Below are 23,496 nucleotides of genomic sequence, written 5' to 3'. Positions count from 1 at the left end.
AGGTAATTCCGTCTTTCCCTCTTTAATTGAGTGGTAATGAGATCTCATCCTGGCTCTCAGTTTTTGTCCTGTTTCCCTGATATAAAGCCCCCCAACAGGACATTTACTGCACATGATCAGGTACACAACATTGGACGTGGAACATGTGAATATCCCCGGGATCTTATAGTCCTGCTGTGTGTTGGGGATCCGTATCCTGTCCACAGTCAGTATATGTGAGCAGGTCTTACAGCTCCTTACATTACAGGGATAGGTTCCTTTTTGTGTGTCAGAAGGCAATGCACTCCTGACTATAAACAAACACAATTAGGATATTGTTACACATAATTAACATTTAACAGGTACAAAAGACAATTCAGGTTGTAAATGAATGCGAGGAGGAGGATCCTGTGTCTTCCATACAGGGAATAGTAATACTAGATCTAATACCAAAAAGATAAAAGGCCAAAAAGAGTAGAATCTGAATCTAAAAAGTTCTAAAAATGTATACAGGTGATTTCATGCTCCTAGAAGCGGAAGGTCAGGTCGGTGTCAGACATCCCCTTCTTGTAATATTCATCAAATATTTCATTTTGAGCCACTGTGAAATGACTCTTCTAGTCTCCGCAGGTTCCTGGAATGAAGGAAGTACAAGATTTAGTGACTAGGATGGCAGACATAGATGTTACTGTAATAGACATTAATGGGAGGTAAGCATTTATACCTTTCCTCATGAAGGGTGAGATGGTTTGGTCCATGACGAAGCTCGGGATGGTGCTGTAGTTGGCCATGGGGTTGTACGCTGGTGGATCTTCAGAACATCATCGGGTAGATCCTTCCCTATGTACTTCATCACTTTTCTGATTTCTCGCTTTGGGTCCTAAGTAGAAGTTTAGAAGTTCTGATCAGCTCTCACAAGACGGCCACATTTGTATAAAGAAGCCTATTCTGACGTAATCTCCTCACCTCTAACATGTCCTCATAGAAGAGGTAGAGAATGTCTCTCTGATGTCTTATTTTCCAAAAGTTCTTAACGTGATAGCCCCATGGTCCATAAGAAACTACGGGAGGCAAGCAAGACAAATTACAGGGCATCCCGCAGCCACACATTAGACTCAGATCACATTTTGTGAACACATACAACATACAACGCATGCACCTGGAATTCTCTTGGCATATACACCAAACATAGCATCAGGCCCCCATTCACCCAATGGAGGCCAATAGAGGGTATCTTGCCCAACACCCCCATACACATACATACTGAGAGCGGGTGGGCATGTGTTTTGAATGTACAGCAGCGAAAAAGCTGCTGCCAGACCCCTCTGTGCCCTCCAGGCCCCTCTTTCCTCCTCCAGGCCCCTCTTTCCTCCTCCAGACCCCTCTTTCCTCCTCCAGACCCCTTTTTCCTCCTCCAGGCCCCTCTTTCCTCCTCCAGACCCCTTTTTCCTCCTCCAGACCACTCATTACGCCTACAAACCACTCTGTGCCCTCCAGACCCCTGTTCTTCTCCAAACTCCTCTGTCCTCCTCCATACCTCTCTGTGCCCTCCAGACCCCTCTGTGCCCTCCAGACCCCTCTGTGCCCTCCAGACCCCTCTGTCCTCCTCCATACCCCTCTGTCCTCCTGCAGAGCCCTCTGTGCCCTCCAGACCCCTTTGTCCTCCTCCATACCCCTCTGTCCTCCTGCAGATTCCTCTGTGCCTTCCAGACCCCTCTGTCCTCCTTCATACTCCTCTGTCCTCTTGCAGACCCCTCTGTCCTCCTACAGACCCCTCTGTCCTCCTACAGACCCCTCTGTCCTCCTACAGACCCCTCTGTCCTCTTGCAGACCCCTCTGTCCTCCTCCAAACCCCTCTGTCCTCCTCCATATTCCTCTATCCTCCATACTCCTCTGTTCTCCTCCAGACCCCTCTGTCCTCCTCCAGACCCCTCTGTCCTCCTCCAGACCCCTCTGTCCTCCTCCTTACCCCTCTGTCCTCCTGCAGACCCCTCTGTGCCCTCCAGAGACCTCTGTCCTCTTGTAGACCCCTCTGTCTTCCTCCAGACCCCTCTGTTCTCTTGCAGACCCCTCTCTCCTCTTGCAGACCACTCTGTCCTCCTCCAGACTCCTCTGTTCTCCTCCAGACCCCTCTGTCCTCCTCCATACCACTCTGTCCTCCTCCATACCCCTCTGTCCTCCTCCATACCCCTCTGTCCTCCTCCAGACCCCTCTGTTCTCTTGCAGACCCCTCTGTCCTCCCCCAGACCCCTCTGTCCTCCTCCAGACCCCTCTGTCCTCCCCCAGACCCCTCTGTCTTCCTCCAGACCCCTATGTCCTCCTCTAGACTCCTTGGTGCTGTAACTAGTCACAGGTGAGGGTATGACACGGGTTCAGGATGGCATAATAAACATAGTTATACCTCATAGGAGGGCTCCTGTACTTTTGACTTTGCAATATAATGTTACTGTAAACTCTCGCTTAAAGCAACAGTACTTTACATAAAGCGACTCAAAATACATGTTTTTCGTCCTTTGCTGACATATCCAGCGCAGTACCTCATTAGTTCCTCCTGGCAGCAAAAAGGCACATGACTTTAAACATATTTTATCAGAATAGCTTTACATCGTATTCCTTGCAGTGTAATTGCTAAATACATCCTTATACTGGCTATAGGCCCTAACTTCCAATGCCACTTACAGAAGGCGTAAAACATGTCATACACGATACTAAAGTCTAGAGGTCGTCACATCATCAACTAGCGGTTTCACTTTCAGGCTTCATTACTCAATCCCATATACACTCTATGCCATGTGCCTAACTGCACCATTACACCTCATCATTATTACAGTCTATTACATCCCATCAGGCACATTACACCATCGCCATTAACCCTTTATGCATAACATTATAAACATCCCATATACCATTACACTTTAATAACACATAAGTAAACCTTGCAGGACCTTGCTCAACTATTAACTATACTGCCATATTAACCCTTTACATTACCAACAGTCCTGTGAGTCCGTTTACCCCACCACCACAGTGGTGGTGCAATTCTTCTGCACCGCCAATGCAGTGACCAGCCATGTGGGGAGCAAGTCTCCCTCTTCTTCTGTGCACAGTATGGGGTGCTTCACCCCAGGGATACAGCTGGTTCTTCATCTTCGCCCTTATGTCATCAGGGCTTGCTGGTGGTTTATCTCTGGACAGCTTACCCCCCTCCAACTGGCCAACCCCACGATGCTGCTCTACTTTCACACTCTGGGTCACCCTGGACTACTTCTGGGACTGTAGCTGTGATGCTCCTTCATATAGCACTATCTTGGCATGCATTATGCGCGCATACACGCTAAGATAATGTATGTGGATTGTTGGCATGCAGCAAGAACGCAATTCATTAGGTACTTGTGGCAAGATCCCACGCGGAAGATATGCCGACGGTGCGCTGTAAAAAAAAATGCTTGTGTGAGAGAATCCATACAGATGAGTTTTTTATCATCACTTTATGCCGAAGCGAATTACCAGGAGCTCCTGAAATGCCAAATAGTGGCCAGAAGGAGCGATCACCACCTCCCTGACTCCTTAGAAAGAAAAGTATTCCTGAGTATAACAGTGGTACTTGTGGCAAGATCCCGCGCGGAAGATATGCATGTGAGGTTCGTATTAGAGGGGTGTTTAGTCTGAGTGTGTTAGCGGATCGGAGTGAGCCGGCTGGGTGGTGTACAGACAGGAGGGAGGCAATGTATGGTGGCATGGTGCCATGCAGAGCTTTGTGGGTGAGGGTGAGGAGTTTAAATTTAGTTCTGCAATGGATGGGCAGCCAATGCAGCGACTGGCATAGTGCAGAGGTGTCTAAGTAATGGCTGGATAGAAAAAGGAGCCTAGCTGCCGCATTTAGTATGGATTGGAGTGGAGCGAGTCTTGTCCCAGGAAGGCTAATGAATAGCGAGTTGCAGTAGTCTAGTCAGTAGTGGATAAGGGCGACCATGAGTGTCTTTAGCGTGTTCGTGGTGAGGAACGGACGGATTTTAGCAATATTTCTGAGGTGCATGTGGCATGTTTGGGCCAGAGATTGGATATGGGGGGTAAAGGAGAGGTCAGAGTCCAGTGTGACCCCAAGGCAGCTGGCGTGCTATCTGGGGGTTATTATGGTGCCAGACACTGGATTGGACATGTTGAGGGGAGGTCGGTTGAAAGACGAGAAGGTCAGTTTTAGAGAGGTTAAGATTGAGATAAAGAGAGGACATGGTATTAGAGACAGCGGTCAACATTCAGTGAGGTTTTGGAGGAAAGGTTCAGAGATCTCACAGGAAGAGGTGTTTAGTTGGGTGGCGTCAGCGTAGAGATGGTATTGGAGGCCGAATTTAAGGATGGTTTGTCCAATCGGGGCTATATAGATAGAGAAGAGAAGGGGGCCAAGGACTGAGCCCTGATACTGAAGGGGGCTGCTGTTTAGTGCTTATTCCTGCACAGAAGAGTAAATACAGGGTGTCAGGCCACATGGTACGTGTAGTGCACCATTCAGGCCTACAACCTATTGGAGATGCCATACTTGAATCCAGCAGGTTGCCCTGCACCCCACAGGCGAGCCACACTGGCACCCTGGGTGACCCAAGGTTTAAGGCTGCATTGCATGTCATTGATAAATACTGATAAATCCTAGGTATTAGTTGATATTTTGGCCAAAATACGTGAGCCCACAACCCAGCGTCACGGGTCCTCACATATTGTCTCTACACTAACATAAGTGAAAAAAATCACAGAAAGGGAAATATAGCAACAGACAAAAAAGATGGGTGCTTTCTGTGATTTTTTTTGTATATTGCTTTTCTCACAAGCACCAGAAGCAAACTCATACCTTTCATGCGGCACCAGAACTAACCTCAGTACAGAAATATACAACCCCAGAACCAGAATTAATATATAACTACAGCACCAACCAAGCTCATAACAAATACAGCACCAGAACCAAAAACTATATTTCTTCTCGATATGGCTACTTTCAGACAAACGTATTATTACGGACACATTTTACAGACGATTGTTCTAGCCCAACCGTGGGTCTACTGAGCTAAACTCACAGGATCATAGGGATCTATAAAGTGAGTGGGCTGATCAAAAGCTGGGGGTGTACATAGAAGTCATGGGGCTCCATAGCCAAACTCCCAACATAGCAAAATTATATTTCCTGGGCGTCCGACACAAATATGGTGAGTTCAAAAGTAAAGAGCAACCCCAATCCTATAACAGGGTCCTAAGCTCCTCCCTGTTGTATTTTTTGTGCTGCCATTGTACTGGACAGGTGGCTGCTCCTCTCCATGGGGTTTCTTCTTACAAGTAGGCTGATTAATCTGACATCCTGTATTTTTTTCCCAATACCCAGAGTACATCAGTATTTGCTTTGTATGGTACATTGGGCCCTTTTACATGGGCTGACTTGTTGGAAGCAGAAGCTTGACCGTCATCGCTGTGATAATTGTTCCGATGCTTTTTGTTGTTCTGGCACGCCCGTCTTCATTCACAAAAGTTCATCAACGAGCGACTGCCTAAGATGAGACCAGACTCCCCGATTTAGGTGGGACATCCCACTTTGGGACCCTGTGTCCCGCCTTCCGCCTGGACCCCAGCGGGACAGGCATTTGTCCCACTTTCATGACATTTGTCTGGTTTTCTGGTGACATCTGGTCACCATTAAAGTGATTACCAGGCGAGGTGCTGCAGCTCCCTGCCCAGTAATCACTGTGCAGCGCCACGGACCAGATGCATACACTGACAGCTGTGTGTGCATCTGGGATCGTTCTCACCCCTCCCCTCAGCTCTCCTCTTTGGTGCCACTAGAGAGGAGAAGGAGGGAAGGAGCGCTGTTGCTGGTGCACAGACTTCCGGCTGTCGGTAGCAGTGCTGAGAGAATCATCTGTGATGTGAAGACCAGGAGATGGGTAAGTATATTGGTCACTGTGTAGGTCACTTGGCTCGTATGGGGGACACAAATACTATGGGTCACAATTATTGCGGGGGCAAGTATAGGGGAACACTAATACTATTGGGCTACTGTGGGGGTCACTATTATTGCTCGGGCGAGTATATGGGAGCACTAATAGTATTAGGGCTTCTGTGGGGGTCATTATTATTTCTGGGGCTTCTGTGGGGGTCACTATTATTGCTGGAGATACTGTGGGGTCACTATTATTGTTGGGGCTTCTGTGGGGGTCAATATTATTGTTGGAGATACTGTCGAGGTCACTATTATTGCTTGGGATACTTTGGGAGTCACTATTATTGCTGGGGATACTGTGGGGGTCACTATTATTGCTGGTGCGAGTGCATGGGAGCATTAATACTATTGGGCTACCGTGGGGGCCACTATTACTGCTTGGGTGAGTAAAGGGGAGCGCTAATACTATTGGGGCTACTACAGGTGTCACTACTATTGCTGGGGCTTCTTTGGGGTCACTATTATTACTAGGGATACTGTGGGGGTCACTATTACTGCTGGGGATACTGTGGGGGGTCACTATTATTGTAGGGGCTTCTGTGGGGGTCACTATCATTGCTGGGGATACTGTGGGGGTCACTATTATTGCTGGGGCTTCTGTGGGGTTGCTATTACTGCTGGGGATACTTTGGGGGTTACTATTATTGCTGTGGCTGGTATAGGGGAGCACTAATACTAATGGGGCCACTGTGGGGGGGGGGTCACTATTATTGCTAGGGCTGGTATAGGGGTCATTATTACTACTGAGGCCACTGTGGGGGTCACGTTTACTACTGCCCTTCATAGTATAGATTAAATAATTTATTTAACCTATACTGTGAAGGGCCTTACTACTTGAATAGATTCTGGCCTCTGTGATTAATCACTTTTACTACTGAGGCTGCTCTGCACATGGCAGCGTACCTCAAGCTGACTTAAGCTATGTTTTTTACATGGCGGAAATGCTGCACCATTGGTGCAGATTTTGACTAAGAATCAGCTGCAGATATGCAGCGGCGCTCCACCTCACCTCTTCCGAGGGCTTTCCGCTATCAGCACTCCCCAGATTCCGGTTGCGCTGTTCAGGTGAGACCACTACAGGTAGCTGGGAACCTGAAGCCAGGGAACGCTGACAGCGGGAAGCCTACAGAGGAGATGAGAGGGAGCGCCGCATAGTATGACATCAGCTGTGAGTACATGGATATTTTCCAGTCAAAATCCGCTGGTAGAGATTTTGAATGTTTTGTGGATGCAGAAATGCTGCAGAATTTGCTCCCTGTCTTTTTCTGAACGGCCCTGTACTTCTTATAACGACAAAGTTAAAATCACACCTTCCATGGATCCAAAATCGATTGCAACGGGCAATATGGACCGGAGATCAAGAGACGGGTTACATTTGGTAGGAATGCAATGCAAGGAATGGAAAAAAACATCAAATTCATACGTTGTGATAAGCCCCACCCCTGACCACACCCATTTGTCCTGCTTTGAGCTTGGGAAAATCTGGTCACCTTAGACTGCCTGTTTACACGGCCGATCAGTTGTGCATGCAGAAACTGAAGGATAATCATATAGATTCACACTGGGTGCAGCAATCTAAATGATTTATCAGTCTGTGTAAAAGGGCCCTTATGGTGCTCATAGTGCACCATGGACCATGGGTGAAGTGGCTTGGTATGGAATTTAGCACTTTCTTATGCTGCGTTTACATGGGACGATTATCGTTCAGTTTAACCCTCTCCAATCCAGTGCTGGACGTCGTCTGACATTGAGATTTCCCTGTGAAGCTTCCATGTAGGGCGAAGTCTGACACATGTTTATAATAATATGCAGAAGAGCGCAGAAAGAAACATATGCTATATACATTGTATGCAGTTAGAGGATGTCTCTGTATGGTACTTCATTACAGAGATAGATATCTATCTATCTATCTCATATATAGCTCATATCTATCTAATCCATCTATTTCATATACATTTAGCATTTATCTAATATTTATCTCATATCTGTCTGTCTATCTAATATCTAGCTCATATATATCTATATTATATGTCCCTATCTATCTTACTATCTATCTAATAATTGATATCTACCTGTCTCATATGTATGTATCAATCTATCTAATACCTATATATCTATCTATCTCATATCTGTCTATCTCATATCTAGCTATTTATCTCACTATCTATTTCACTGTCTATCTAGCTGATATCTATCTCATATGTATGTATCATTTATCTATCTCATATATCTCATATCTATCCATCTAATATTGATCTATCGAATTCATATCTAATGTCTATCTTATATCTATTTATATATCTAATATCTATCTCATATCTATCTAATCTATATGTATCTCATATGTATGTACCAATCTAATATCTATATATCTATCTAATATCTATGTATCTCATATTTCTCCATCTATCTATCTATGATTAAGGAAATTAGAAATTAATAGTCTTATTATATAAATGTATGTGTAGTGGCCCGAGAGGTCCTACAGGATAGTAACATAATCGCAGGTCCTAAAACACCTGGTTATGTACTCCTCCGAAGACATGACCGGTATTAACGTGAGAAAGACCCTGTCTTTCCCCTTTCTTCATGGGCGATAGGCTATTCTGCCCAATAACGCTGGCTCCTGATTGGTTGCTGTTAATAAAAATCCCTGATTGGTGGAGGAGATGCAAGCCCGGGAAAGTGAGCTGGGCGAGGCAGGATGTGAGGAGGACTTAGAGAGAAAGTGTGGGAGAAGAGACAGGAAGTGAAGGAGGAGTTTGAGGAGTAGTCATCTGGAGGTCGACGGGGAAGGAGGTGTGCAGCGGTGCTGCAGAATCGAAAGTTACCTGGAGTGAAGAGTGAGAGACCATAAGCTGCAGAATAAAGTGCAGGATGAAGGAGAAAAGCTTGGATCTTTCTACACAACTGTGAGGATATATGTATATATTGCCATATGTTTTTTATGCTTTTATACCTATATGCAAGTTCTATTCAATTCCAAATGAGAAAAACTTAATCTGTCGCCTTACATCAGATATTCCAAAGGCCTTGCAAGGCGAAGACAAAATGTATCTTAAACACCGCAAGGAAGAACCGGATACGAAGGCCGTGTGCTTGGCTGTTTTCCCAGAAGCGCCGTATCTAGATAACGACTGTTCAACTACGTATATAACTTTCACTGTCTCAGGCGGAAATCCGGACTTTACATATATGGTTATGCGGTGAATTTGAGCCAATGAGACCATCATCCATTCCTAGTGATGAGACCAAAGGGTATAAGATCCCATGTAATCTGTAATAAAGTGTGCAGTTATGTCCCCGTGTGAGGAACTATACCAGACCTCCGTGTGTGGTGTCTATTCTTTACCGCCGGCAGCGGGGCATTGGGGTAGGCCTGATTGGTGCTGTACGCAGAATTTCCCTGACAAATGGCGCCCAAATGTGAGGCAGTAAAACCGGAGCTGTGCAGCCCTGTCCACCCGGATCCACACCACTGAGAAGCCGTCCTGCTGCAAACCGAGCCTGATCAACTCACAGAACTCCAGGTAAGACCGGCATATATTTATGTTGTGTTTTACGCTGAGAGTCTTGCAGCAGGAGGGACTATCTGTGTTTTGTGACCGGACGGGTTGGGTTAAGAGTTCTACATGGTAACTCGTGGGCTTCGGGTTTGCCGTCACGGACCATTGACCGTGATAAGCGCACCAATCGCTCACCTAGGAACTAGTCTGTAGTCTATTTGTACTTTGAAGTCCGTAGCATTTTAACGATAGTGGAGATTGTTTGTTGTATCTGCAGAATTTTTTTCTCTTTCTTTTCATTTAGTCTCATAAGAGAAGGGACCCTCGGTTGTTTTGCCATATATATAAGGGGTAGAGATGAGCGAACGTACTCATCCGAGCTTGATACTCGTTCGAGTATTAGCGTGTTCGAGATGCTCGTTACTCGTAACGAGTACCACGCGATGTTCGGGTTACTTTCACTTTCATCTCTGAGACGTTAGCGCGCTTTTCTGGCCAATAGAAAGACAGGAAAGGCATTACAACTTCCCCCTGCGACGTTCAAGCCCTATACCACCCCCCTGCAGTGAGTGGCTGGCGAGATCAGGTGTCACCCGAGTATAAAAATCGGCCCCTCCCGCGGCTCGCCACAGATGCGTTCTGACATAGAGGAGGGAAAGTGGTATCCTTGTGGAGCTGCTATAGGGAGAGTGTTAGGAGTATTTTAGGCTTCAAGAACCCCAACGGTCCTTCTTAGGGCCACATCTAACCGTGTGCAGTACTGTAGAGGCTACTTTTTGCAGTGTTGCACTTTTTTTTTTTGGTATATCGGCCGTGCAGAGCATTGCGCCCTGCAGTAATACTCCAGGGCCAGAAGTGCTTAGGCAGGGACAGAAGACATATTGATTGAATATAGGGAGTGGGCCTTTGCAAAAAAATTTGGGGGAAAAAATCTATTTGGGCTGCCTGTGACTGTCCTCAGTGTTCTGGGTCTGTGCTGGGTGTAGTAGTTTTCCAAATTCATACGCAGCCAGCTAAGTGTTACAGCAGGCTTGCGCAAAGTTATTTCCTGGCTCTGTCTGGGCTGTGAAATCACCGCTGTATTGCAGTTCACTGTGCAACACTCTGCAGTTCTTTGACATACTCCAGGGCCAGAAGCGCTTAGGCAGGGACAGAAGACATATTGATTGAATATAGGCAGTGGGCCTTTGCAAAAAAATTTGGGGAAAAAAATCTATTTGGGCTGCCTGTGACTGTCCTCAGTGTTCTGGGTCTGTGCTGGGTGTAGTAGTTCTCCAAATTCATACGCAGCCAGCTAAGTGTTACAGCAGGCTTGCGGCAAATTATTTCCTGGCGTTCCGTAAGCGGTCAGCCTCCAACCACAGGCCAATAAGCGGCACATTTAATTACAGCGTTCTGTTTCTGCATTACTGGTAATACAGCATGCTGAGGGGTAGGGGTAGGCCTAGAGGACGTGGACGCGGCCGAGGACGCGGAGGCCCAAGTCAGGGTGTGGGCACAGGCCGAGCTCCTGATCCAGGTGTATCGCAGCCGACTGCTGCGGGATTAGGAGAGAGGCACGTTTCTGGCGTCCCCACATTCATCGCACAATTAATGGGTCCACGCGGTAGACCTTTATTAGAAAATGAGCAGTGTGAGCAGGTCCTGTCATGGATGGCAGAAAGTGCATCCAGCAATCTATCGTCCACTCACAGTTCTGCGCCGTCCACTGCTGCAACTCAGAATCCTCTGGCTGCTGCTCCTCCTTCCTCCCAGCCTCCTCACTCCATTACAATGAGACATTCTGAGGAGCGGGCAGACTCCCAGGAACTGTTCTCGGGCCCCTGCTCAGATTGGGCAGCAGTGGTTCCTCTCCCACCAGAGGAGTTTATCATGACTGATGCCCAACCATTGGAAAGTTCCCGGGGTCTGGGGGATGAGGCTGGGGACTTCCGGCAACTGTCTCAAGACCTTTCAGTGGGTGAGGAGGACGATGACGATGAGACACAGTTGTCTATCACTCAGGTAGTAGTAAGGGCAGTAAGTCCGAGGGAGGAGCGCACAGAGGATTCGGAGGAAGAGCAGCAGGACAATGAGGTGACTGACCCCACCTGGTTTGCTACGCCTACTGAGGACAGGTCTTCAGAGGGGGAGGCAAGGGCAGCAGCAGGGCAGGTTGCAAGAGGCAGTGCGGTGTCCAGGGGTAGAGGCAGGGCCAGACCGAATAATCCACCAACTGTTTCCCAAAGCGCCCCCTCGCGCCATGCCACCCTGCAGAGGCCAAGGTGCTCAAAGGTCTGGCAGTTTTTCACTGAGAGTGCAGACGACCGACGAACAGTGGTGTGCAACCTTTGTCGCACCAAGATCAGCCGGGGAGCCACCACCACCAGCCTCACCACCACCAGCATGCGCAGACATATGATGGCCAAGCACCCCACAAGGTGGGACGAAGGCCGTTCACCGCCTCCGGTTTGCACCGCCGCCTCTCCCCCTGTGCCCCAACCTGCCACTGAGATCCAACCCCCCTCTCAGGGCACAGGCACTACCGTCTCCTGGCCTGCACCCACACCCTCACCTCCGCTGTCCTCGACCCCATCCAGCAATGTCTGTCAGCGCAGCGTCCAGCCGTCGCTAGCGCAAGTGTTTGAGCGCAAGCGCAAGTACGCCGCCACGCACCCGCACGCTCAAGCGTTAAACGTGCACATAGCCAAATTTATCAGCCTGGAGATACTGCCGTATAGGGTTGTGGAAACGGAGGCTCTCAAAGGTATGATGGCGGCCGCGGCCCCGCGCTACTCAGTTCCCAGTCGCCACTACTTTTCCCGATGTGCTGTCCCAGCCCTGCACGACCACGTCTCCCGCAACATTGTACGCGCCCTCACCAACGCGGTTACTGGCAAGGTCCACTTAACAATGGACACGTGGACAAGCACAGGCGGGCAGGGCCACTATATCTCCCTGACGGCACATTGGGTGAATTTAGTGGAGGCTGGGACCGAGTCAGAGCCTGGGATCGCTCACGTCCTACCCACCCCCAGAATTGCGGGCCCCAGCTCGGTGGTGGTATCTGCGGCGGTGTATGCTTCCTCCACTAAACCACCCTCCTCGTCCTCCAACGCAACCTCTGTCTCGCAATCAAGATGTGTCAGCAGCAGCAGCACGTCGCCAGCAGTCGGTGTCGCGCGGCGTGGCAGCACAGCGGTGGGCAAGCGTCAGCAGGCCGTGCTGAAACTACTCAGCTTAGGAGAGAAGAGGCACACGGCCCACGAACTGCTGCAGGGTCTGACAGAGCAGACCGACCGCTGGCTTGCGCCGCTGAGCCTCCAACCGGGCATGGTCGTGTGTGACAACGGCCGTAACCTGGTGGCGGCTCTGCAGCTCCGCAGCCTCAGGCACGTGCCATGCCTGGCCCACGTCTTTAATTTGGTGGTTCAGCGCTTTCTGAAAAGCTACCCACGCTTGTCAGACCTGCTCGGAAAGGTGCGCCGGCTCTGCGCACATTTCCGCAAGTCCCACACGGACGCTGCCACCCTGCGCACCCTGCAACATCGGTTTAATCTGCTAGTGCACCGACTGCTGTGCGACGTGCCCACACGGTGGAACTCTACGCTCCACATGTTGGCCAGGCTCTATGAGCAGCGTAGAGCTATAGTGGAATACCAACTCCAACATGGGCGGCGCAGTGGGAGTCAGCCTCCTCAATTCTTTTCAGAAGAGTGGGCCTGGTTGGCAGACATCTGCCAGGTCCTTGGAAAGTTTGAGGAGTCTACCCAGGTGGTGAGCGGCGATGCTGCAATCATTAGCGTCACCATTCCTCTGCTATGCCTCTTGAGAAGTTCCCTGCAAAGCATAAAGGCAGACGCTTTGCGCTCGGAAACAGAGCCGGGGGAAGACAGTATGTCGCTGGATAGTCAGAGCACCCTCCTGTCTATATCTCAGCGCGTTGAGGAGGAGGAGGAGCATGAGGAGGATGAGGAGGAGGGGGAAGAGACAGCTTGGCCCACTGCTGAGGGTACACATGCTGCTTGCCTGTCATCCTTTCAGCGTGTATGGCCTGAGGAGGAGGAGGAGGATCCTGAAAGTGATCTTCCTAGTGAGGACAGCCATGTGTTGCGTACAGGTACCCTGGCACACATGGCTGACTTCATGTTAGGATGCCTTTCTCGTGACCCTCGCGTTACACGCATTCTGGCCACTATGGATTACTGGGTGTACACACTGCTCGACCCACGGTATAAGGAGAACCTTTCCACTCTCATACCCGAAGAGGAAAGGGGTTCGAGAGTGATGCTATACCACAGGACCCTGGCGGACAAACTGATGGTAAAATTCCCATCCGACAGCGCTAGTGGCCGAAGGCGCAGTTCCGAGGGCCAGGTAGCAGGGGAGGCGCAGAGATCAGGCAGCATGTACAGCACAGGCAGGGGAACACTCTCTAAGGCCCTTGACAGCTTTATGGCTCCCCAGCAAGACTGTGTCACCGCTCCCCAGTCAAGGCTGAGTCGGCGGGAGCACTGTAAAAGGATGGTGAGGGAGTACGTAGCCGATCGCACGACCGTCCTCCGTGACGCCTCTGCCCCCTACAACTACTGGGTGTTGAAACTGGACACGTGGCCTGAACTCGCGCTGTATGCCCTGGAGGTGCTTGCTTGTCCTGCGGCTAGCGTCTTGTCAGAGAGGCTGTTTAGTGCGGCTGGGGGAATCATCACAGATAAGCGTACCCGCCTCTCAACCGACAGTGCCGACAGGCTTACACTCATCAAGATGAACAAAGCCTGGATTTCCCCAGACTTCTCTTCTCCACCAGCGGACAGCAGCGATACCTAAACAATACGTACGCTGCACCCGCGGATGGAAGCATTGTTCTCTATCACCATCAAAAACGTGGATCTCTTAGCTTCATCAATCTGTGTATAATATTTATCCTCCTCCTCCTGCTCCTCCTCCTGAAACCTCACGTAATCACGCCGAACGGGCAATTTTTCTTAGGCCCACAAGGCTCAGTCATATAATTTTTGTAAACAATTTTTATATGTTTCAATGCTCATTAAAGCGTTGAAACTTTCACCTCAACCAATTTTTATTTTAACTGGGCTGCCTCCAGGCCTAGTTACCAATTAAGCCACATTAACCAAAGCGATTAATGGGTTTCACCTGCCGTCTTGGTTAGGCATGGGCAATTTTTCTGACATACATTAGTACTGTTGGTACACCAATTTTTGGGGGCCCTCGCCTACAGTGTAATCAAATTAATTTTTTGCCCACCTGCATTACAGATGACGTTACATCAGCTGTGTTGGGCACTGCAATGGGATATATTTATGTACCGCCGGTGGGTTCCAGGGAGCCACCCATGCTGTGGGTCCACAGGGAGTTGTAACTGCATGTGTCCACTTCTAAAGAACCCCAGTCTGACTGGGGCATGCAGTGTGGGCCGAAGCCCACCTGCATTAACCCCTTCCCGCTCCAGGACGTACCGTTACGTGCCGGGAGCCTGGTACTTCCCGCAAAAGGACGTACCGGTACGTCCTGGAGATAGCACGGGATCACATAAGATCCCGCGCTATCCCGCAGCGGGAGCCGGCTGTCAGTCACAGCCGGCGTCCCACTCCAACAGCGGGGGGACATCGGAGATGCGCCCGCCGCTATTAACCCGTTCCCTGCCGCGATCTAAGTAGATCGCGGCAGGGAAAGAGTTCACAAAGGGATCGCGATCCCTGTGTGTCTCCGGCCGGCTCTTGCGATGTAATCGCGAGAGCCCGGCCTGTCACCATGGCAACAGGACGCCAGACACTGGCGTCCTGCATTGCCTGTGCCTATAATCGCTGTACAAGCGATAAGGCATGGCAGAGCAGTAGCTCTGCCATGCCTTATGACAGCGATCATAGGCACAGTGATGTAAGTCCCTCAGAGGGACTCAAATAGTATAAAAAAAAGAAAAGAAAAGTGTAAAAAAAAGAAAAATGTAAAAAAAAATGTTAAAAAAACCCTTTTTAATGCTTTTTCTAATATTAGCATAAAAAAAGGGAAAAAAAACTAAAACCCCACATATTGGATATTGACGTGTCCGTAACGACGTGTACAAAAAGTTGAACATGCTTTTTATTTTGTACGACAAAAAGCGTTAAAAAAAACCGCTAAAAAACAGAGGCAAAATGCTAATTTTTAGCATTTTGCCTCACAAAAAATGCAATAAAAGTGATCAAAAAAGCCGGACATTTCCCAAAATGGTACCAATAAAAACTACAGCTCGTCTTGCAAAAAATAAGCCCTTAAAGAGCTCCGTACATAGAAAAATAAAAAAGTTACATGACTTTGAATGCAGCTATAGAGAAAAAAAAAAGATTTCCAAAAAAAAGGGGGTTTTATTGCAAAAAAGGGTAAAAACCTAAAAAAAATATAACAATTTTGGTATCGTTGTAACCGTACCGACCCGCAGAAAAAATTTAGTGTGTCATTTATGCTGCATGATTAACGCTGTAAAAAAAAAAAAAAAAAATGTATGGCAGAATTAATGTGTTTTCTCTCCCTGTTATCATTAAAAAAAAAAAAATTATAATTTTACGATATTGTCTATATACCCAAAAGTGGCACCGATAAAAACTACAGATCGCCACGCAAAAAACAAGCCCTTATACGGCCGCATCCACGGAAAAATAAAAAAGTTATGGCTTTTGAAAAATGGAGATGGAAAAATACCAAAAATTACTTGGTCCTCAACGCCAAAATAGGCCATGTCATTAAGGGGTTAAACATGACATTACCTCAGCTGTGATGGGCAATGCAATGGGATATATTTATGTACCGCCGGTGGGTTCCAGGGAGCCACCCATGCTGTGGGTCCACAGGGAGTTGTAACTGCATGTGTCCACTTCTAAAGAACCCCAGTCTGACTGGGGCATGCAGTGTGGGCCGAAGCCCACCTGCATTAAACATGACATTACCTCAGCTGTGCGGGGCAATGCAATGGGATATATTTATGTGCCGCCGGTGGCTTCCTGGGACCCACCCATGCTGTCGGTCCACACGGAGTTGTAACTGCATGTGTCCACTTCTAAAGAACCCCAGTCTGACTGGGGCATGCAGTGTGGGCCGAAGCCCACCTGCATTAAACATGACATTACCTCAGCTGTGCGGGGCAATGCAATGGGATATATTTATGTGCCGCCGGTGGCTTCCTGGCACCCACCCATGCTGTCGGTCCACAGGGACTTCACAATAGGGAGTTGTACCTGCCTGTGTCTATGAATTAAAAACCCCGGTCAGGTTGGGGCATGCAGTGTGGGCCGAAGCCACCCTGCATTTAATCTGACGTTAGCTCTGCTGTCCAGGGATATATTGCAGTGGTAAACGCAGGGCTACAGTGCATTTCTTTGTAGATGATTGCCTACCCAGTTAATGTTTCTGCTTGCCTCACCAGGCATTGAAAAAAATATTTTTTTTTTCACACCTTAAAAATTGTGTTTCAGTTTTTTTCCCCCCAGCCCTGGGGATACCAGATGTTACTAAGTTTTTAATGCTTTACTGTACAGAAATGAATGGACATGCTGCGGCTGTCCTTACGCAGGCTCAGGCTGGCCAGCAACGCCCCATAGCCTATTCTATTACTCAGCATGCCTTGACTCTGTTACTTGTGGTGCGCCTTATTGTGTTTAGATAGTAGCAGCAGGTCAGTGCATGCTGGACAAAAGTTCTGAGACATTTGAAACATTTGTCCACAGCACTTTACCTTCACCTACAGTGCACTCTACTATTGCCAGACAATGTGACCATTCAGTGCTGCAGTACCCTCAACCCGGCTCCTTTGCAGCATCTGGAAAACGAGGGGAAGCGGTGATAATTATCTGATAGCTTTCCTTCCAGCCGCTGATACACATGACTATGCACAGCTAATTCAGTGGGATTCAGTAGTGTTGTATATTAGCCAGTAGATAACCCTGATTTTGCACTCTTTGTGGAAGGATTGAGGTATGATCAAGAAGCCAGGTTCTGCTTCGCTCTCCTTAGATAATGAGGTCAAGGCCGAACCACTTCCACCTCACATGTCAGCATAAGAAGCTAAATTGTGATATTCTGCAAGAAGCATGCAAGCATGCTTAAGGAAAAATGACTAACATTTACATAGACTCGCACTATTCCTTTAGCATTGCTCATATGACTACGGACCCATCTGGAGAGTGAGGTCATTCTTGACAGCAAATTAAACCAATTAAAAACCAAATTAAAACCAATTAAAACAATAAAGGTCTACAGGCATAGATGGAAGCCCTCTTACTGTTCAAAACAGTGTCCATAAAACAAAATGAAAGGCCACTAGCATACTCGCTAAGGTAAACTACTCGAGCAAGTAGTGCCTTATTCGAGTACCTGCCTGCTCGTCTCTAAAGATTTGGCTGCCGGTGTGGGTGAGCGGTGAGTTGCGGGAGTGAGCAGGGGGGAGCGGCGGGAGAGAGTGAGAGATCTCCCCTTTGTTCCTCCCCGCTCTCCCCGCCCCCCGCCGGCAGCCGAATCTTTAAAGACAAGCGGGCAGGTACTCGAATAAGGCACTACTCACTCGAGTAGTTTGCCTTATTGAGTATGTTCGCTCATCCCTAAAGGTCACTCCAAGGATGGCACAAAAGAAGCAACCATAAATCACCGGGCTAAAAAGGCTGCAAAGACAACCACACAGAAGCCCAGACTTGATCCTTCAGCGGTTGGGGCGGTACAGGTACCTTAGAAATTACGCCCAGTGGATTATGTCCTGTTAATTCAGTTACAAAAACAGGCAACCAAACAGGAAAAAGGAACAATGGGAACCAGAAGGAGGGGCACACAGATACCTAGAGATGTATGGATGGTATCCAACAAGCTCTGTCTTCCACATGCTCTTTATCCCATCATTGCTCAGGCCTCCCATAGAAATACACACCTGTCAAAAACATATATGACAAATATGGTTGCTAGTCACTAGTATACACCAGAATTTAGCATCATGGCAGCTAAATACACACAGGACTGCCTGATTTGTGAGTATATCTGTACAGACTCCCATGAAGTGCAGCAGTTGTCCCGACTACCCAGTCTAGCAACTTCAAATAGACTACATCCAACTGCTAAGGGTGGGCAGGTACGAGTACATGCCGGTCTGCCTAGATCTATTTTCAGGGTAACCAGTCTGGCCTACCCTCTCACAAACGCCACGGTGAGAGTCTTTCCACTGTGATAAACTTATGCTTTCTCCTGGGTTGTTCAATCCCTGTTATCTTTTTCACAGCTATGGTTCCATAACTAAGGCGGAGAACTAGCAGCAAATTCTGGCATCTCCCACCTATTTGGTGACTGGGGGAATAGTTTTGGCAGATGGAGCTACTGGATTTCATCTTTTGCTATAACTTTAGTAACTATGCTTGCTGCTATTGGCTGCTGCATTATTTCATGCCTTCGAGGATTTATCTCCAAGACTATTGACAAAGCTGTCCCTGTTATGTATTATGATGTTCTGCCTACTGATATTGAATCTACTTTATATCAACCCTCTATTCCTGCAACACCTTCCCAAGATACTTTTTCCGGTGTGCACTAGGTGTTCGGCTAGTCAGGGGATTCGGCAAAATCATGTAGGAAGTCCAGGTTCTGTCATTAGACTAGACTATGTACCTGTCTGGCCTCTACACCTGGCTGCTACAAGAAAGAAAAGGAGGGACTTACAGTAATAATATATATATATATATTTCAATATCTACACATATCTATGCAATTTATGTGATTGTTTCTGAAATCAGCCTAGGCAAATGCACATTATATACACTGCAATACTATACACTGGTATGTATTAGATTCTTGTCCTATATCTCCTACACAATCTTCTCAGGTTCAGACCACCTTCCTACAGGCCTTTCTCATGAGCAGTTTTAGATTCTTTTTTTTTATAAATCCTTTATTTATTGCATTTATTTATTCGGTGAACAACTGGATTATGACTTTCAAGGTACAACACAGATTGCATTCAGATAAACCTCAATGTTAGAAAGTTGGGTAATCAGAGAACATTTTCCAAAATATGCAGTAAGCATAACCTGAGGTATATTACTAGTAACCGGAGCTTGCCGGTCTCCCAATAAACCCTATGCTAGGCTTCATACCTCTACTCACTGTAAATGAAATTCAAAAATATCTAACGAAACAGACAGGACACGAGGGGTATGCAGGGAGGGTTCGGGTGAAGCAAGTAGAGACACTGACTGTGGGAAGGTGAGTATATGTGAGAGAGTGAGTTAGTTTGGGGGCTAAGGAGCTGTCGATATTCTTCTGAATCTCGGAACACTGTCCAATGGTACCATGTTCTGCAAAACTTTTCTTGCGTACCTTTTAGTGACGCAGAGAGGTCCTCCATCTATACAATCCAATTAACTGTATTTATCCATAGTGTCAACGATGGCGGGGTTGTCTGCCGCCAGTGTTTGGAAATACACGACCTTGCCGCTCCTATAAAAAAACACCACAGATTTTTTTATAGGAAGCCAGCGGGATGTCACTGTGATGTAGGAGGAAGAGGGCCGGGGATTTTGGTAGAGGAAAATGGGTAAATTTAGACGTGATTTGCCAGACCCCTGACCAGAAGCCCGCTAGCACCGGACAGTCCCAGAAAACGTGTAACATGGTTCCTTGATCCGCTCCACATCTCCAACATGAGGGGGAGACCGTCGGGAATATTTTGTGTAGGTGGTAGGGCACCCTGTACCACCTGGAAAGAATCTTAAATCCAGATTCTTGTATCCTACTGGATATTGAAGATGAGTGTGTGATAGTAAAGATTCTGTCTCTCTCCTCTGGGGTGAAATTAACTCCTAGCTCCTTTTCCCATTTCTCCATGTATCTTGGAGGGGAAGCCTCCGGTTGTGTGTTGAGGATATTCTATAATCTGGATAAGGTATGTCTAGATGGGCCCTTCTCTGTGCAGATTGTTTCGAACTGTGTTTTTGGGCGGGCGAATGCGCTAGGGTGAGGTAGGGACTGCAAGTAGTGTCTCAGCTGTAGGATCTGCCACATCGGGAGTGGTGTTGGAACAGTGGGCCCTCTTAATGTTTCCCCCGATATCCACTGGCCTTCTTGTATAAAGTGTTCTGCCCTATACCTGCCCTCCGTGGACCATGTACGGTACCGTACTCACTGCCTGGCGCGAACTCTGGGTTCCCCAGGATCGGGAACATTGGAGAGGGCCTGGGAGATATGTCTGCCCTAGCTAGTACTCTGGAGGCAATCGACAGCGTGGGGCCGATAGTGGGGTGATGCGTCAAATCCGCCGGACCCGGTCTGCCACACCAAGGAAGGGCTGCCAGCAGCACAGGCGACGCAGCTTGTTCAATGGCGATCCATTGCTTAAGAGCTGCATGCCGGTTCCAGTCTATAATCCGTACTAGGTGAGCTGCCTGGTGGTATTTCACAAAGTCTGGGAGTCCCATACCCCCTTTGTTTTTTGGTCTGGTCAATGTGTTCCTCACAATCCGGGAGGTCTTCCCCGCCCATATGAATGTAGACACGGACAAGAGTAGGTGCTGAAAAAAGGTTTTAGGCACGTGTATGGGGAGGGCTTGTATTAGGTACAGGACTCTGGGGAGGATGTTCATTTTTATGATAGCCCCTCTGCCGAACCAGGAAAAGGTGCCTTTGGTCCATGAGTTGAGGTCCTGTCTGATCTTATTTAAGAGAACCGGGAAATTGGCCGAGTATAAACCTTCACTGTTCGATGTTAAATTGATCCCCAGATAGTGTATGTGGTCCCTAGCCCATGTGAATGAAAAAAAGTCCTTAAGCTCGTCTATCATAGGTTGGGTAAGGGAGATGTTGAGCGCTGCTGATTTGTGATAGTTGATCTTGAGATTAGACACTAAGGAGTACTGGTTAATTTCTGACAGGTTTGGCAGGGAGATTCACGGGTCCGAGATAAAAAATAGGAGATCATCTGCATAGGCCGCTATCGTGTTCTGTGTCTCCCGCGGTGATCCCTCGGATGTTTGGGTTCGATCGGATTTGCATCAGTAGGGGCTCTAGGCATAAGATGAAGATTAAGGGTGAAAGGGGACAGCCCTGTCTCGTGCCATTGGATATGGAAAATGGTGTTGAGAGACAGTTTTACATTCTGATAAGGGAAGCTACTCATTCCTCAGGCCAAGCAATAATAGGTTTATTAAGTTTAATTGCTTCTTGGAAATCACTTGTTTTAGTAGTAACACACTTTAAGGGTGGCTTCACACTAGCATGTTTTTGTGCGCACCTATGTACGCGTGAAAACACGCATATATGAAGGTCCGTGCATTGCCTTCAATGGAGCCGTGGCTGCTGTCGGTGGCTCCATTGAAGGCAATGGTCTGCCGGAACCCCTAAATTGTTATTCAGGGAAGGGCTTTACATATAAGCCCTTCCCTGAAAAACAAGAATTTAAGTGTATAAAAAAAACACCTGTCCGCCGTTGCCGTGTCCTCGCGCGGATGAAGAACACATCTGTCGCATGTGGCAGATGTATCCTTCATCCCCACGAGGAAAAAGAATTCCCTGCTGCACCTGCCACATCTGTGACAGATGCAGCAAAGGAATTCTTCATCCTGCAGGGAATATAGAATTCCCTACCACAGCTGTCACACATGACAGCTGTGGTAGGGGATCCAGCTGCTGGCATCCTGGAATTGTTTTTTCAGGGAAGGGCTTTAAATATAAGCCCTTCCCTGAAAAACAAGAAAAAATGGTGTTAAGAATGAAAAAAAAAAAAAACCTTTCTTCAGTTGCCGGGGCTCAGCGTCGTCCAGCCAGCTCTTTTCCTGCACTGCTCTGAGGAGTATTCAGCAGGCAAGGATTTTAAATCCCCGCCTGCTGAATGAGCTGCCTCTGATTGGCTGAGCACTGTGACCAATCAGAGGCAGCTCTCAGGTATTGAATGACAGCTGAGAGCTGCCTCTGATTGGGGCCTGCGCTCAGCCAATCAGAGGCAGCACTCACCCATTCATGAATTCATGCAGCAGATGTGTTGTTCATCCCCGCGGGGACATGGCAGAGGCGGAAAAGTAAATATATGGGGTTTTTTTAACACTAAAATTCTTGTTTTTCAGGGAAGAGCTTATATGTAAAGCTCTGCCCTGAAAACAATTCAGAAGTGCCGGCAGGCCATTCTCTTCAATAGAGCCACCAGTAGCAGCCGCGGCTCCATTGAAGTCAATGTGTACATTCCCTGTGGTGCACACATGTCCTATCCTTACAGGCATGCACCTGTAAAACACGGATATGTGAACACACCATAGGGAATGCATTGGTTCTAATAGAAGCATGTGTTTGTGTGCGCGTATGCACGCACAAAAGCACGCTCCTGTGAAGCCACCCTAAGGTGTTAATTTAGGCTTACTTTCTAATGATAAAACATATGAGTTCCTATGACCTTAAGGGCATGTATCTCTATTGCCATATAATTTGGAGTATATATGTACCATGATGCTATTAATAAATCAGAAGTATATTGCCTTTGATACAGCAGTGTGTCCTTGGCTATATTGGCATGCATGCACTTCTCAATAACCAAATTGAAACAGGCAGTGAAGTCAGAGGGATCTGAGTTTTCCCATAGCAGTTGTTAGTGCAAAAAAAATCAATATTTGCTATATGATATGTTTATGGGCACAAATTCTTATTTAGAGATACGTTGAGTTCAGGAAAGTAGTAATACGTAGGTATATCTCGTCAAACTGAAAAATGACAGGTACCACGCCCCCTGTGACTTTCCGACCCTTATGTTAATGTGATAGCTGCCCCCCTTCTGGAGGCTGTACCTAGGGAGCTGCACTAGCCTAGGTTATTATGCCGCTCCCTTTAGTTCAGTGAAATTAGCATGGGATAGCAGAAATGTCAGTCCTATGAGGTGTCAATCATAATATACTCTGCGGAGCAGAGTATATTCTGAATATGTCCAGATTTATCTACATCCGAAGCCTATTACGATTATGACCAGCTTTATCTACAGCTGATATTAAGTAAAAATGAGTATATTATGAGACTTTATCTACAGTCTCTTATTTCATGAAGTTA

General features: G+C 47.6%; 1 protein-coding gene and 1 long non-coding RNA gene across 3 annotated transcripts in view; one reads left to right on the top strand and one right to left on the bottom strand.

Annotated features, from left to right (window-relative positions):
• LOC136577180 (nuclear factor 7, brain-like) overlaps window positions 1-23,496 on the top strand; it is a 407,170-nt gene that overhangs the window by 318,852 nt on the left and 64,822 nt on the right. The gene's annotated exons all lie outside the window — the stretch shown is intronic.
• Window positions 319-23,496, bottom strand: part of LOC136577183 (uncharacterized) — a 93,259-nt gene continuing 70,081 nt past the window's right edge. For both annotated transcript variants that reach the window (XR_010786445.1, XR_010786444.1), the window contains exons 2-4: window positions 946-1,040; window positions 704-859; window positions 319-613 (exon numbers count right to left, since the gene is read on the bottom strand). This is a non-coding gene — a long non-coding RNA (uncharacterized lncRNA). The remainder of the gene's footprint in view (window positions 614-703; window positions 860-945; window positions 1,041-23,496) is intronic.

This window comes from Eleutherodactylus coqui, chromosome 8, assembly GCF_035609145.1.
Source record: "Eleutherodactylus coqui strain aEleCoq1 chromosome 8, aEleCoq1.hap1, whole genome shotgun sequence".
Classification (NCBI taxonomy): domain Eukaryota; kingdom Metazoa; phylum Chordata; class Amphibia; order Anura; family Eleutherodactylidae; genus Eleutherodactylus; species Eleutherodactylus coqui.
Note: the sequence above shows the minus strand (reverse complement) of the source record. Positions and strands in the feature narration are given on the sequence as shown.